Below are 17,903 nucleotides of genomic sequence, written 5' to 3'. Positions count from 1 at the left end.
TCCCTCCCTCCCTCCCTCCCTTCCTCTTTCCTTTACTCCCCTCTTTCCTTCTTTCTCTCCTCCCTTCCTACAATAAACTAGCAAAGAGCAGCTACTACAAGCCAGGCAATGGCCATGGCCTGGTGCTGGGGTCATAGCAGCGACCAAGACAGACCAGACCCTCTGGTAGACAAACAACAAAGTCTGGGAAGGATTCATGAGCAGTTTGGGGCTACCCTTCTTAAACTGGGCAGGGAAGGCCTCTCTGAGCAGGAACCAGAATGAAAAGGCACAGATGTGTAAAGGGGTCTAGGAAGCAAGTATGCCATGTGCAAAGGTCCCGAGGCAGGAGGACTTGACCTAGACAGGTCTTTCCTTCAAATAACACATTTAATCCTCAGTGTGAAAGCCAGCACTGGAGGTGGGGGGAGAGAAGGTGGACAGAGACAAAGGGCTTTGTTCAAGATGGCTGGAGTGACCTCACCACCACCTGCTCCTGGAGTGGCTGTCCTCAGTCTTGGTGTCTGAGCTGCTGTGCAGAAGAGAGTCACCGAAGGAGCAAGAGCAGGTTCCAGATGCTTCACATTTTTGACAGTGTGACCTCACAACCCTAAAATGAGGAGAGAGAGAGAGAGAGAGAGAGAGAGAGAGAGACAGAGAGAGAGAGAGAGAGAGAGAGAGAGACTCTTAATAAAAAGTATTAAAGTATTAGGGGTGGGGGTAGAGAGATGGTTCAGAGGTTAAAAGCCCTGTTGCTCTTGCAAAGGATCGGATTTGGTTCCCAGCACCCACTTAGCAGCTAACAATTTTCCATAGCTCCAGTTCCAGGGATCCGACGCTATCTTCCGGCCTCCATGGGCACTGCACGACATGGTGCACTTACACGACATGGTGCACTTACATGACATGGTGCACTTACATGACATGGTGCACTTACACGCAGGCAAAACACTCATGCACATTTTTTTTTTTTGGTCTTTTTGAGACAGGGTCTCCCTGTAGCCCCAGCTGTCCTGGAACTCACTATGTAGACCAGGCTGGCCTCAAACTCACAAAGATCCGCCTGCCTCTGCCTCCCAAGTTCTGGGACTACAGGCGTGCGCCACCACCCCCGGCTCATGCACATTTTTTAAATTATTAATTTTTAAAACATATTTTAAAGGCCGATGAGGTGGCTCAGGGGGTAAAAGCACTTGACACCAAGCCTCATGACATGAATTTGAGACCAGGATCCACATGACAACCCTCCTGAAATTTGTCCTCTGATCGCAACATGTATGCTGCAGTCTCTCTCTCTCTCTCTCTCTCTCTCTCTCTCTCTCTCTCTCCCCTTTTTCATCACACAATCCAATCAATCAATGTAATTTAAAAAAAAATTTTTTTTAAGGCCAGGCGTAGTGGCACATGCCTGTAGTCCCAGCACTTGGGAGGTAGAGGCAGAGGGATCTCTGTGAGTTCAAGGCCAGCCTGGTCTACACAGTGAGTTCCAGGACAGCTGGGGCTACAGGGAGACCCTGTTTCAAAAAGACCAAAAAAAATTTTTTTAAGAAAGAAAAGGTAGGGCTGGAGAGATGGATCCAAGGTTAAGAGCACTGGCTGTTCTTGCAGAAGACCCAGGTTCAAATCCCAGCATCCATATGGCGGTTAACAACTGCCTGTAACTCCAGGTCCAGGGGATCCGAAGCCCTCTTTTGTCCTCTGTGGGCATTGCACGACCTGGGTGCATTAACACACATGCAGGCAATACACTCACACACATAAATTTTTTTTTAAAAAAAGAAAGAAAAGGCCTCTTGCTGAGGGCACATGACTGTGGCTGCTCAATCTGAATCCATCCCTAGCTACAAAGCCTATGACCACCAGCTGATGCTCTCTGATGGCCGAGGGACTTGACCTGCACCCCCAGGAATGAGAACAGTGGTAGACATGCCCTGGGCAGTGGCACCAAATCAGGTGTGTGTGCCAAGACTGTGTGGAATTTGGGGAGGCTGCCGCACCCCAGGGAAGAGCCCGTGGCATCTCTGAATCATGGTGCCAAACGCCCAGGTCTGAATCCTCCCTGGCGATCCAATTACTAAATGTAGCCGCATTCTTGAAAAATGTCTTTCCTCTTATATAATGCAGCCGTGACGAACGGTTGGCAGATGGTGCTGTGACAAGCTTTCTGAAAGTCGATCGGAATCTCATCTTTCCAAATTAATGTATGGGCAGTTAAACCAGCTCCAGCCAGCCACAAACTACCAGGAACCCCAGGAATCCAAAAGGGACAGGCTGCTTGAGGGTACTGGCCAGGCTACAGTATGAATGATTGGGGAATATTAATGTTGGGGTCGAGCTAACTGTGGGCATTCATCAAGACGTACCTAGTCTGGGCCTCCTGGAGAGGCACCTTGGGCTCCCCAAAGCAGAGAAGGGGAACCTCCTCTACCCTTTACCTAGACATCTTTCTTCCAAACTTTTACATTGTCTTTGAGAAAGCGGGCATCTCTCCCTGCCTCCCATGGGGAAGTGGTTTAGTCACAAAGTTGGTAGCTGTTGGCAGCCAGCTCTCCACCCCCCCCCCACCAGCCTTCCTTCCTCAGGGATGAGATCATGCAGTTTGGAGGCAATTATAGTTTAGAATGCTGAGGATGTTCAAAGCCCTCCTCAGATCCCCTCCTCCCCATCACAGGCTGTACCCTGTGGGATGGGCAGGGACAGGAGGTCCCTCACACAGGTCCCAGACTCATCCCCTAGTCTCCAAAGGTCATGAATTCCCAGGTCCCACTTGGATCTGGCACTCCAGAATGCCGAACTGCATGGTCAGCTGGCCTTAGGAGTTCAGACCTGGAGGAACCCCCAGAGATCGCCCCTGCCCAGATGGGAAACTGAGACTCAAAGTAAGGAAGAGTTCTCAGGATCATCCTGACAGGCGGCAACACCCCTAGATGGATGGGTGATGGCCCCTCTGCTGTCCATGAAGACACTTGTCTAGAACTTGCCTTCTTGCTGCTTCTAACCCAAGTACCCCAAGTCCTCCCTAGGAATCAGGTCTTCCCCATCCTCCAGTCAAGTGGTTCAAATAGAACTGACTCCTTTACTTCCAAGGATGCACACCTGTACATACCTGACCCACTCCTGAACAGTCAGCGCGACCCATTCCTCCCTCCTACCCTGCTGCCCCTGGCTGAACCAGGACAGGAAGTGAGCTGATGGTACACAGCAACCCTAGACCTTTCGTTTTCAATATCCCTGAGGCCTTAAGATGGGGTGTTCCTTCTCAGGATACTCAGCTGACAGAAACAAAACCTAGGGCTTCTGGTCATCTCTGCCACCACGCAGGGAGTGCATGGTCAAAAGAAAGTGACACAGCAGCTTTGATTTGTGAAGCTCTGATCCAGCCACACCTGAAGGCAACCCTACCAGGGATTGTTTAATTAAGCGGATTAGTAAATTACCCCTTTTGCTAAAGTCAGTTGAGTTCAAGTGTGGAGCAGGGCTTCAAAACTTGGCACTGGGTGGACACATCTCCCCATCCCCCAGTTCCTCACCACATTCCAGCCACACAGTCCAGAGGCGGAACCTGTGCCACGGGAACCCAGATGGTGGCCCACAGCCACACTGTGCACCATCACAGACAGCCCTGGCCTTCCTGCTCGGTCAGGAATGCAGGCCTCTGAGTCCAGTTCAAACTCCAGCTCCATCCAGCATTCCCCATCCTGAGACACATCATCTTGTCACCTTCCTAGGCCTGACTATCTTTCTTCTTTCTTTGTTTTTTTTTTTTTTTGTTTATTTGTTTGTTTGTGATTGTTTTTTCCTTTGAGACAGGGTCTCATGTAGCCTAGGCTGATCTCGAATTTGCTATATAGTCAAAGCAGGCCTTGAATTTTGATCCCCTGGTCAGTTACTGCAATTACAGGTATGCACCACCAGCCTGGCTTCACTGTCCCTAAAATCACACAGGTGGAAACATCACCTGTCATGTAGGTTGCTTGAAGGGAGTCAAATAGGACCCACCACTGCTTGGGGAACAGGAAAAATAGCACGTAGCAGGGGCTTGGAGGGAATCTGTGTCCTCCAGAGTCTGGGCCATAGCCAGGCACTTAGAGACCCCTTGGGTAAACAGAATCCACACTAGTAAAAACAAAGACTGATAGAGACAGGAAGCCTGCCCCAGAGGCCAGGGGGACTGTCCTCTGCTGGCCCCTGGCGGCTCTGCCCGCTCTCCACCCCAACCCCCAACACCAGGCACACACACAGGTGCTGGTGAGATGTTCACCCAGTGACTCACAAGCCCAGAGCAGCAACAGCCGTGATTCCCAAGAGCTTGCAGAGGCCTGATTTAGAGAGAAGGATCTAGTGGCAGCAACTCAGACCAAGGACAGCTGGAGGAGCCCTTTGCCAGTCCCCAAGCCACCCAGTTGAACCCTAACTCCACCCCAGAGCTCCTAGACTGGGACTGTACTGCAACATGGCTTGGCAGAGGGTCAGGGCATGGTGTTCAGTATTTGACCCCAGAATGGACCTGATGAGGGATGGTGGCACCTGGCAAACGTCCCTCTAACTCAGAGAAGCAGGTCACCAAAGGCCACATGCCACACAGTGCCATTCACACAAAATGGCCAGAACAGGCAAATCCATTCAAACAGGAAAAGATAAGCCATTGCTTAGGGTTGGAAGGGACTAAGGGACGAGGTTTCCATTGAAGGGGGCAAGATTGTTCCAAAATTAGGCTCTGGTCGTGGTTATAGAATTGGTTGCCTATACTGAAAAGAATTGAATGGGGGCTGGAGAGATGGCTCAGTGGTTAAGAGCACTGGCTGTCCTTACAGAAGACTTGGGTTTGAATCCCAACACCCGCATGGCAGCTAACAATTGTCCATAACTCCAGTTCCAGGGAATTTGATGCCCTCTTCTGTCCTCCTCAGGCACTGCACAACACAGGTTCACTTACATACATGCAAGCAATACACTCATATACACAAAATAAAAATTTATAAATCGGGGCTGGAGAGATGGCTCAGTGGTTAAAAGCACTAGTTGCTCTTGCAGAGGACCTGGATTTGAATCCTAGCACCACATAGTGGCTAATAACCATCTATAACTCCAGTTCCAGGGGATCCAACTCCCTCTTCTGGCCTCCTCAGGCATTGCACAACACAACACTCTTACATACATGCAGGCATAACACTCACACATCACACATAAAACAAAAAATAAGTAAAAAATTTTTTTAATTAAAAAGGATTGAGTGGTACCCATTGATGGGTGAACTGTGTGGTGCGTGTGTGCATGTATACACAAGACCTCAGTGCAGTTGAGACACAGTGCAGCCCACTCCCGAAGGGAGAGAGCTCCCTTTCTCTGCCTTTTGACCTGTGACTTTTCAATGTCATCTCGGGATAAGCTGTGCCTAGAGCCCAGCTGTCTCTGTAACAGTAGCTTCCTTCTGGAGCAGGAGGAGGTTTCATGTCCAGCAGCATCTTGGGCAGCCAAAAATGTCTGGTCAGATTTGCTTCCACTATTTTATTTTATTTTTTTATTTTGATACAGGATCTCATGTAGCCCAGGCTACCCTCAAACTCAATATACAGCTGGGAATGCCCTTTGTGATCCTCTCAATTGTCAGCTTAATGCAATCTAGAACCACCGGTGAGAGGTTCTCTTGATTGGGTTAATTAGGTGGGAAGACCAAGCCGGTGTGGAGCGCCATTCCCAGAGCCAGATGCTGGACTACTTAAGGAGGAGAAGCGTGCTGAGCACCAACATTCCTTCACCGCTCTCTGCCTCCTGACACTGGATGGGAGTGACCACCTCCTGTCTCAAGCTCCTACCACAATGGACTGGACCTTGAACTGTGAGCCACAAGAGAGCTTTGAACTCCTGATCCTCCTGTCTCCGCCTCCCTAATGCTGGGATTGCAAGTGTGTGTGCAACACCCAACTTCTACTATATTTCTTTTTTGATTGTTTTCCTATTGTGGTCGCTGATCGCTGATTTATTTATTGCCTTCTTTACTCAACATTTAGTAAGCATTACCGTGTGCCAGGCACTGGCTATTTTATTGGGTTTTCTTGTTTTGTTTTTGTCTGGACACAAGGCCTCACTACATAGCTCTGGCTAACCTGGTACTCACCACATAGTCCAAGCTAGCCTCAAACTCACAGCAATTCTCCTGCCTCCACCTCCTGAGTGCTGGGATGGCAAGTGCGAGCCACCACACCTAGTTTATTTGGCGGGGGGGGGAGTGGAACCCAGGGCTTCTTGTGTGCAAGGCAAGCACCCTACCAACAGACCTACGTATCCAGCCCTATTTATTGTCATTTGTAATTTGAACCAATATTTCCTCTTTTCAGGGATGTAGCTGTTTTTCATTATGTAGAGAACCCTTTATTAGCTTCTGTAGTCAAACCTTCGGAAGCAAGACCTTACATATTTAATACAATGTTACCCTGTACAGATTTGGAAAAAAATTAAATTTCATGTCTCAGGACCAGTGTGGCTTTTAACTTCTGTGCCACGCCAGCTCTACGCAGGAAATTGGGAGACGTTTTCTCAAGGCTGACAGCCCAGTTAATGGTTCCAAAAATTCAAATTATACTTATATAGGCACATATATTCCTATTTGTATAAAAAGGCCAATAATCATGTTCTGCGTCCACAGCCGTGACAGCTTTTCTGTATTGCGCAGTCATCTGAACGAAGCGTATGGCGCATGGTGTATTCCGCCGTAGGGTACGGTTTGTTTTCAGCTTTTTTTTTTTTTTGGTCTTTTTGGGACAGGGTCTCCCTGTAGTCCCAGCTGACCTGGAACTTGCTATGTAGACCAGGCTGCCTTGAACTCACAGAGATCCGCCTGCCTCCACCCACCAAGTGCTGGGCATCACCACGCCCAGCTTGTTTTGGTTTTTTTCACAGTCTCCTTTATGTAGACCAGAACAGGCTGGCCTCAGACTCACATAGATCCACCTTCCGCCGCCTCCTGAATGTTGGGATTAAAGGTGAGAGGCCACCACGCCCATCATGTTTCCATTTATTTATTTATTTATTTATTTATTTATTTATATTTGTGTATTTATGTATGTATTTATTTATTTAATCTCTTTTGAGACAGGGTCTCCCTGTAGCCCCAGCTGACCTGGACCTCACTATGTAGACCAGGCTGGCCTTGAACTCACAGAGATCTGCCTGCCTCTGCCTCCCAAGTGGTAGGATAAAAGGCATGAGCCACCAAGCCCAGCCCTAAGTTTCCTTTTAAAAGAGCTTTATTGGGGCTGGAGAGGTGGCTCAGCGGTTAAGAGCACTGACTGGTCTTGCAGAAGACCCGAGTTCAATTCCCAGCACCCACATGGCGGCTACAAACCATCCTTAACTCCAGTTCCAGGGGAATCCCTCTTCTGACCTCCACAGCATTGCATGACACAGGTGAGCTCACATACATGCAGGCAATACACTCGTACACAAAAAATAATAAATAAATTTTTTAAAAAGAGCTTTATTAAGCCAGGCATGGTGGCACACATCTTTAATCCCAGCACTCGGGAGGCAGAGGCAGGTGGATCTCTGTGAGTTCAAGGCCAGCCTGGTCCACATAGTGAGTTCCAGGACAGCTGGGGCTACAGGGAGACCCTGTCTCAAAAAGACCCAAAAAAGAGCTTTATTTAGGGTCAGAAAGATGTTTTGGCAGGTAAAACACTTGCCACTCAAATCTAATGGTCTGAGTTTGATCCCCCCAAACCCATGGTGGAAGGAGAGAGATGACTCCTGAAAGTTGTCTTCTGATCTCCACATACACACACACACATAATAATAATAATAATAATAATAATAATAATTAATAATTTTAAAGAAATTTACTTAGGGCTGGAAAAAATCACTCAGTGGTTAAGATCACTTGCTGCTCCTGCAGAGGACCCAGGCTCAGTTCCCACAGGGTAACTAACAACAAATCTAGGGGATCCAACACCCTCTTCTGGTCTCTGTGGACATTTCACAACATGGGTGCACTTACATACCTGCAGGCAAAACACACATACACATAAAATAAATCAATCAAAACAACTTTTAAAGAAATCTATTTAGCTAGAGAGATGGCTCAGCGGTTAAGAGCACTGACTGCTCTTGCAGAGGACTGGGGTTTGATTCTCAGCACCCACACGGTGGCTACAAACTGTCCTTATCTCCAGTTCCAGGGGAATCCGAAGCCCTCTTCTGACCTCTGTGGTATTGCATGACACAGGTGCACTCACATACATGCAGGCAATACACTCATACACATAAAATAAAAATAATGAAGAAAAAATTGTAAAAAAAAATAAGTAAAATATTTTTAAACAAAAAAGTAGGGAGTGAACAGTCCATTTTTAAAAGAGAACAGAGCACATTAGGAAGGAAACAGCTAGCTTGTGGGCAGCAGGACAGGAGGGACTGTCCACAGGATGGGCATCGGGCACCAGGTAGACTCATAGAGCTGTGTCCAGGCACCAGAGAACAAGCCCACTGTTTTAGTCTCAGAAGCTCAAACTTCTGCCACCTCCCTCAGGCTATGGGACACCCTCCCCAAGGTCCCCACCACCCTGGCAGGCTCTGGCAGGACAGAGGCATCAGATGAAGGCAAGGCTGGCTGTGTATGGCAAGACAGGAGCAGTCCTCATCTGCAAACTGTACCAGCCTCTCCCAGGTCCCTTGGCACCACGGCTGGCCAGCAGCTCACCACTGCAGGTGATGAGGCTGGCTCCGCTGCACCTTGTCTTCCTGACACCCCTGGCAGGCCTTCATCCATGGGTTATGACTGGAGTGTACAAACCAGCACAATCTACGCTTGTTATTATGATAATGCACACACACACACACACACACACACACACACACACACACACCAGAGGGATGGCTCAGCAGGTAGAGGGACTTGTGCATGGGCCTGACAACCTGAAACCCATAAAGTAGCAGGAAAGAACTGGCTTCTAACAGTTGTTTTCTAACCTCCACACTCACACTATGATACAGTCATGTCTGTGTGCATGTACACACACACACACACACACACACACACAAATAAATTAAAAATTTTAAAACGTGTGGTCCCTGTGCAGTGCAGAAATCAGTCTTGGATGGGGCAGAGCTGCTGGCCCTTGGAGGCCATAAGTTCATACTCGATGCTGAGGGTGTGACAAGGTGATGCTGTTATGGCCTTGCTGGGCAATCCCACGTAAGTTACTTGGGCTTTCTGTGCCCTTTCCCTACTCTATTGGGAAGCAACACACACGGACAGCTAAGGACGCAGGCCCTCCAGTCAGGTGGGCTGGGACCTGGTCCTCAGAGTCCAGTGCCTCCATAAAAAACCAAGGCAGTAATAACCTCTAAAGAAAGGGGCTCAAGATGCTGTCTGTGAAGAAGACAATGGTAATGACAGTCAATTCAGCAACAACATGCTAAAGCCACACACCTGCACACACACATGTACACATGCAAACACATGCTCTCCCAAGCCCCCATACCCTTTGGTCTGCTTACCCTCTCTTCTCAAATTCAGCAGACACAGTCTACTCCAGGGCCTTTGCTCCCTCAGCCCAGAACGCCCTCTCCCTAGATCTCTGCACAGCAGCCCCTGTGCTTTCCCACAGACCTCTGTCCAAATGTCACCTCCTTTGTGCCCCCTATCTTTACCAGGCTTTTGTAACTCGTGACCTATAGCTTGGAGGCTGAAGAGATGGCTCAGTGGTTAAGAGCATTGGCTGCTCTTGCAGAGGACCTGGGTTTGATTCCCAGCATCCACATGGCGGCTCACAGCCATCTGTAACTCCAGTTCCTGGGAATCCAATGCCCTCTTCTGACATCCACGGGCATTGCACAATACCTACCTACATGCAAACAATACACTCACACACATAAAATTTAAAAATAATAAATAAAAATTTAAAAACCTATAGCTTTACTTGCCGAAAGGCCTGTGACCTCAGCAGAAGGTGTGTTCACACGAGGACACAGCTGCCCTGTCCATGCTGCCTGCCCAGTGTCCAGCATGCTGCCTGCCCCTGCTCAGGAGGAAGTGCTCAGTAAACAGGAATAAATGAATGGTGGATGGATATAGCGTTTAGAACAATTCCAGGCTTACAGGAAGCACTCAATTAAGTGTTAGCTATTACCACAGTCCATATCTGCAGTGCTTTCTGAATCACCCCACCCTGTGGGAGGCTGTCCATAGAGGGTGATGGAAGCCAGCTCTCGTCAAAGCCTGCTGTGCAGCCTTGATGAAGTCACCCTGCCTCTCCTAGTTGGTTTCCCATCTGTGAAATGGAGGTTTCTGAATGACACCTGAGGGTTGGCGGAGCTGTCAGCTCCCTCTGCTGCGGAGCTTTCTGAATGCCAGCTGGGCTCAGCCTGGAACCCAAAGAGCCTCACTCTACCCCACAGACAGGACCTCTGAAGATCTGTATTCTGAACCAAAACACTTGGTTCGGGAAGGTGAGCTTGGCCTAAGGTCACACAGCTGCCACTGACTGAGCCCCACCTTGTTCTGGGAGCAGCCTGTTTCTCTCAAAGCTTCAGAGAACCCATGAGCTTGGCTGTCACATCTGTCACACCAAGTCCCACCCTCAGCCTAGAGGTCCATGGCCACCTCATAGCAGCACCAGCTCCCTGCATCCTGGGCAGGTGGCTCATACCTATGTGCTGTGCTGCCCCCCGTCAACTATCTGGTTCAGTGAACATGGGGTGCCCTCACCTGCCCACAGCTCCCTGAAACAGACCTCAATGGAATCTGCACACAGTACATGCAGCCACATGAGACTCCACCTGAAGTACCTGAGGGTATTTATGTAGTACCTGCTGTGTACTCACTCCTATGCAGCCCCAGGATACAACTTCCCCCTGCTTAGAAGCTCAGTTCACAATAGGCTGGTAGAAGCAAACATTCTACTCCTTTTGAACACACTGCTGAGGGCCTAAGAAGGCTCCACTCCAAGACCCTCCAACAGGCCAGACATGGGGCACACACCTTTAATCCCAGCACTTGGAAGGTAGAGGCAGTGGGCTCTCTGTGTGCATGTTGGTGTGTGTGTGTGTGTGTGTGTGTGTGGTCAACTTCAAGTGTTGCTCCTCAGGCACTGTCCACTGTCTTTTCAACACAGGGTCTCTCACCAAACGTGGAGTTCCCTGACTATGCAAGATTGGCTGGCCAGTGGGGTCAGAGAGCTGCCTATGTGCACTCCTCCCCGCCAGGCCTGAGATTACAAATGTGTGCCACCACGCTCAGTTTGTTTGCTTGTTTGTTTGTGACAGGGTCTCACTATGTCACCCTGGCTGGCCTGGAACTCTCTACATAAAACATGTTGGCCTCAAGCTCACAGAGCTGTGTTCCCAGAGCTCCCCACCTTTGCCTCCTGAGTACTGGGATTAAAGGCATACACCACCATACCCAGTCACACCTGGTTTTTTTATGTGGATTTTGGGGATCCAACTCAGGTCCTCCTGCTTGCACAGAAGCACTTTACGACTGGACCACCTTCCCAGCCCATCTGTTACCCTCCTAGACAGAACCTGATTCCATAAAATTTGATGAACAAATCATTAGATCAGATGGAACAGGGAAGCCTGCAAGGCGGGTGTTGGCCTGTCTACAGATTAGGAAACCAAGACCCAGGAAGGAACTTGCCCAATCATACAGTTCATAAGGGTGGAGCCTGCATAGACCCAAACTGAAAGGGCCATTCGTAGGCTGATGCCCTCACTGCATTTTGCAAAGGCTTCTATTTTATAGAAAAGAAGCACCACAAGAAGCATGAAAGGGATTGGAGAGACGGCTGCTCTTGCAGAGGACCCAGGTTCAGTTCCCAGCACCCACATAGTGGCTAACAACCCTCTGGAACTCCAGTCCCAGGGGAATCTGACACTCTCTTCTGTCCTCCACAGGCATTGCACGACATGGGTGCTCTTACATACACGGAGGCAATACACTCATACACATAAAAAATAAAAATAAATAAATTCTTTTTTTTAAAAAATATCATTGCTGGGCGTGGTGGTGCACGCCTTTAATCCCAGCACTTGGGAGGCAGAGGCAGGCGGATCTCTGTGAGTTCGAGGCCAGCCGGGTTTAAATAGTGAGCCCCAGGACCGCTGGGGCTAAAAGGAAACCTTGTCTAAAAAAAAAAAAAAAAAAAAAAAAAAAAAGAATCATTAAAAGGGAAGGCCCCCCTCGCCAGGTGTGGTGGTACATGCTTTTAACCCAGCACTCAAGAAGCAGAAGCAGGTGAATCTCTGAGTTCAAGGCCAACCTGGTCTACATAGACAGTTCCAGGCCGGGGCTACATGATGAGACCTTCACACATACACACACACACACACACACACACACACACACACACACATTTAAAAAGGCTTAAAAGGGAAGCTCCCCATTCCAAGATATCTGAAATTAGACCCAATCTGCAAAAAATGTCACTTCTCCAGGACTTCTCAGCTAGAGCAGCGGCGATGAGCAGCGCCCCCTGCTGGCCAGAGCCGCTAGTCAAGGCCGCGGGGTGCCGGCGTGGGGATGCTGCCGCCTGGTGGCCGCAGCCTCCCAGGAGCCTGGCTTCTTCCAGGGATGAGAACCTGTCCCCGCCAGCAGCCAGCGGTGCAGGAAGAGCTGTGCTCCCCGAGCTCTGCCTCTTGGGGTGGACTGGGGAGCTCCTATTCTCCCTTGAAGCCCAAGGCGGAGCACTCAGCGCGCCTGACCCAGGAGCCACGCCTCACCAGAGCGGACCAATCAGAGTTCCCTATCTTCCTGGCCACGGTGATTGGCTCATGGACGAGCCTGTGACCAAGCAGAACTATGGGGTCTATTGGGGGTTGAGGAGTGTGGGAGGGCTGGAAAAGAAAGGGAAGAAGGGAGGGAGGAAAGGAGGGAGGGAAGGAGGAAGGGAGGAATGGAAGGGGGAGGGACACCCAGCAATGGGTCAGTGCACCCGTTGACTAGGTGCACTATCCAAGCACCCTTTACAGTCAGTGTATTAGTTTCTTGCCTTGTTGCTGTGACAAAATACCTGACAAAAGCAACTTAAGGAAGAAAGGTTTATCTTGGCAGTTTTAGGATCGATCCATGGTGGCAGGAGTGTGAGGCAGCTGGACCAATTGCATATGAAGTCAGGAAGCAGAGAGATGAAGGCTTGTGCTCACTCACTTTCTCCTCTTTATACAGTCCAGGACCTCAGCCCATGGGATGGTGCGGCCTACAGCTAGTTTGGGTCTTCCACCTCAGTTAATGAGTCTAGATATTCTCTCCCAAGCATGCCCAGGGACTTGTCGCCTGGCTGATTCTAGATCCTGACAAGTTGACAATATTAACCATCACAACCAGTAATTCCCTTTTCACTTGGGGCCATCCTACCCGAGTTTCTGTTACTTGTAATAAAAATAATCCTATTACAGCATTGAGCTAGGGTACATCACAAACCTGTAATCCCACCCTCAGGAGGCTGAGGCAGGAGGATTGCTGTAAATTCAAGGCCAGCCTTGGCTACAGAGTGAGTCCCTATCTCCAAAAACAAACAAAAAATCCACATCTGGTCCTGTTGGCCTGTTCTGTCCCTGCAGCCTTAGCTCATACTTCACCGCTGATTCGTATTAACTCTGATGTGGTGCCAGGCATCCTCCAACAGGCTTGGCCTCATCCTCCTGAGACATGCTGATCGGCATCCAACCCTGCAGGGTATCCTTCCCCTGGGATGGATGCCACCCTGGCCCAAGCCATCTGCATCTCTCACTTGGACCCTGACACTCATCAAATGTAGCAGGCATGCTCCCACCCCAGGGCTCACGCACATGTTCGAAGTCTGCTTGCCTGTGAGGATCTAAGTTGGATCATGTCCTGCCTCTTAAAGACTCTGGTCCCATGGGACTGGAGAGATGGCTCAGTGGTTAAGAACACCGGCTGCTCTTGCAGAAGACCCAGGTTTGATTCCCAACACCCACCTGGTGGCTAACAACCATCTGTAACTTCAGTTCAAGGTGAATTCGACGTCTGACCTCTGCAGGCATTGCAAGACACAGGTGCATTTGCATATATACAGGCAATACACTCATACACATAAAATAAAAAATAAGTAAAATTAAAAAAAACAAAACATGACTCCCATCACGTGGGAATACAACTCTCTGCCTCAGCCTACAGTCCACTGCCCCTTGTCTTTCTGACCCCCTTTCTCCCACTCTTCTTACTATTTAATGATTGGGGAGCACACATTCCACAGTACATGAGCAGAGATTAGAGGAATACTTTCAGGGCCGGTTTTCTCCGTCCACCTTGTTTTGGGGCCAGGTCTCTCTTGTTTCTGCTGCTGTGCTGCGTCCTCCAGCTTAGCTGTGCCTTCCTGCATCTCCTGGATCTGCCTCCCATCTCACCATAGGAGCGTTGCAGATGTGAACCACCACGTCTGTCCTTCCACCATAGATTCAGGGGATCGAACTCAGGTCATCAGACTTGTGTGGCAAGTGCTTTTCTCACTGGCCCGTCACATGAATTTTTTTTAAAAAGACTTGTTTTTTTATGTATGTGTGTTTGAGGATTTGTGTGCTGGAGGTTGTGGAGGCTGGAAGACAGCATCAGATCCCCTGGAACTGGAGTTATAGGCAGTTATGAGCAGCCACATGAGTGCTGGGAACCAAACTCATGTCCTCTAGAAGAGCAGCAAGTGCTCTTAACCACTGAGCAATTTCTCAGTCCTCTCACATGGATGTAAAAGTCCTTCGTATTCTCTATTCGACCCATCCATCCATCCATTTCAACATTTGTTGAGTGTTTACTACGTGACAAGCAGCGTCCTTGGGGCTACAGTAAGGAGCACAGAAGAACAGAGCAGTGTCCTCAGCTGGGAATGGAGCTCAGCTGTCGAGTGCCTTCCTAGAAAGACCCACCCCCACTGAGCGGACATTCTCCTGGGAGGAGAGAGAATGTGAACAAATACACATGTGTTGAGCATGGTGGTGCACACCTTTAATCCCAGCACTTGAGAGGCAGAGGCAGGAGGAGCTCTGAGTTTGAGGCCAGCCTGGTTAAGTGAGTTCCAGGATAGCCAGGGTGACACAGTGAGACCCTGTTTCAAAAAAAAAGAAGAAAGAAAGAAAGAGAGAGAGAGAAAGAAAGAAAGAAAGAAAGAAAGAAAGAAAGAAAGAAAGAAAGAAAGAAAGAAAAAGAAAGAAAAGAAAGAGATGGGGCTGGGGAGATGGGGAAAGTGGGTACATCTGCTGTCAAGCCTGACAACCTGAGTTCCATCCCTGGAGCCCATTTGGTAGAAGTATAGAACTGATCAGAACTGATTCCACTAAGTTCTCTGACTTCCACACATGCACCCACACACTTACATGCATGTACACACACACACACACACAATTAAAATAAACAATGTTTTTGTTTTGTTTTGTTTTGTTTTGTTTTGTTTTGAGACAGAGTCTCACTGTATAGTCCTGACTGCCCTGGAACTCACTATGTAGACCAGGCTGGCCTCCAAGTCACAGAGCTCTGCCTGCCTCTGCTACCAAGCACTGGGATTAAAGACATGGTACCATCACCCCTGGCCCAATAATGTAATTATTTAACTTTATTTTATTTCATTTTTATTTTATATGTACGAGTGTTTTTGCCTGCATGTATGTATATCCATGTCCTGAAATGCCCACAGAAGCCAGAAGAGGGCATTATATATCCTGGAACTGGAGTTACAGACAGTTGTAAGATGCCATTATGGGTGCTGGGGACAGAACCCAGGTCCTCTTCAAGAGCAGCTAATGTTCTTAACTGCTGAGCCATCTCTCCACCCCACCACGAATAATGTAATTTTAAAAATAAAAAGTAGCTGGGCGTGGTGATGCACGCCTTTAGTCCCAGCACTCAGGAGGCAGAAGTAGGCAGATCTCTGTAAGTTCAAAGTCACCCTGGTCTACATAGCAAGTTCCAGGTCAGCTGGGGCTACAGAGACTCTGCCTCAAAAAGCCAATAATAAATAAATAAATAAATAAATAAATAAATAAATAAATAAATAAATTGATGGAGATGCTTGCCTGCAGATTGTTATGGAAGCCAGAGGCTTGGCCCCAACTCGGTCCTAGGAACCTGAGCCCTATCCTACACCAGGTGCACAATGAGGAACACAGCCACCAACACAGAACAAAGAGACAGGGTTAGTAGGGCTAGGTGGCACAGGCTGGTGATCCCAACGAGACGGACAGAGATGGGCAGGTCCTGAGAACTTGCTGGCTAGCTCCCCTAGCCGAAACAGTGAGCTCTGGTCGGTTCATTGAGAGAGCCTGGCCTCCTCCGATCACACCCATGGACACTCTCATGCCTCTCTCTCTCTCTTTCTCTCTCTCTCTCTCTCTCTCTCTCTCTCTCTCTCTCACACACACACACACACACACACACACACACACCGCACACACACACACACACACACACACACACACAGAGCAGACAAAGACAAAAGTGAAGGCGCCAGGGCCACCTCATCAGAGCATTGCCCAGTGCTCTCTAACCCGGGCATCTCACAGACACTGGTCCAGCACCTTCTTTCTGCTGTGCTTGTGATTTTCCATCTGAAATGTCTCCCAAAGGTGCTGGAGGCTTAGTCACCAGCACATAACACTACAGAGGGCAGGTTGACACTTAGGAAGGTGGGGCCTAGTTGGAGGGAGTAACTCGACCCTGCTCCCTCCTCCTCACCTCCACTTTTTCCTCCTCCTTCCTCCTCCTCCTCCCTCCACCTTCTCCTTCCTCCTTCCCCCTCCTCCTGCTTTTCCTCCTCCTTCCTCCTCCTCCTCCCTCCCCCTTTCTCCTTCCTCCTCCCTCCTCCTCCCTCCCCCCTCTCCTTCCTCCTCCCTCCTCCTCCCTCCCCCCTTCTCCTTCCTCCTTCCTCCTCCTCCCTCCCCCCTTCTCCTTCCTCCTTCCTCCTCCTCCCTCCCCCCTTCTCCTTCCTCCTTCCTCCTCCTCCCTCCCCCCTTCTCCTTCCTCCTTCCTCCTCCCTCCCCCCTCCCCCTTCCTCCTTCCTCCTCCTCCCTCCCCCTTCTCCTTCCTCCTTCCTCCTCCTTCCTCCTCCTGCCTCTCCTCCCCCTCCTCCTCTTCTCTCCCTCCCTCCGTCCTGATTACTATGTGAGCAGCCCTCCTCATCCCAGCACAGAAACACAAGCCAAGTGACCAGGGGGCTGTAACAGTGAGCTGAAATCAGTCTTTCTTCTGAGGCAGTTTTATCTCAGGCACACAGTCCCTCGACCTGCCCACCTTGGTAGAGTTGAAATGCTAAGAGGAGGAAGAGGAAGAAAAGGAGGAAATCATGCAAGTAGAGGAGGGGAGAGACAAAGGAGGGAACCTACATCATCAGTGTCTTTACTACCAGCCACCAACTGTCACCTAACCTCACTCGTCCTCACTCCCTGCCAGGAGGCTGAGCCAGCCTCTCAGCTTTCCCTTCTCTGCCCTGCTCTGTGCCCTAGGAAGCCTTCATCACCAGGATGCCTGCTCCATCCCTGGATGCTAGTAGCACTGGGCCAGTGGAGGTAGGGCAAGGAGAGATCAAGCAGTTTTGTGTTTTATGCCCACTCAGTCCTTGAAGCACAGTGTGCCCATGCCAGGGCTGTGTTCTCCCAAGGCTCCAGGCACCTCTCGTCCTGGGTTGTCTGTCCTGCCCTTCCAGGACAACATCCTTCTTAAATTCCAGTCCTTCATGCCATTCTGAGATTGCCAACTCACTGCATGAGCCATCTGTCTGTCTTTATGCAAGCATTCAACAACTACTTAATGCCTACTGTGTGCAGCCCCTGCCTTCAAAAACCTGGCATTCTGTGGGAAAAAGAGGCAATAAGCCATATGGCACAATAATGTATGTGACTTCTACTAGTGATCCGCACTTTGAGGGGAAAAAAAATGGGCTGGGGATGTAGCATTGTTGGTAAAATGTTCACCTAGCATGCAT

This window comes from Nannospalax galili, unplaced genomic scaffold (assembly GCF_000622305.1).
Source record: "Nannospalax galili isolate Female #2095 unplaced genomic scaffold, S.galili_v1.0 scaffold1037, whole genome shotgun sequence".
NCBI lineage: Eukaryota > Metazoa > Chordata > Mammalia > Rodentia > Spalacidae > Nannospalax > Nannospalax galili.
This window is presented reverse-complemented; position numbering follows the sequence as displayed.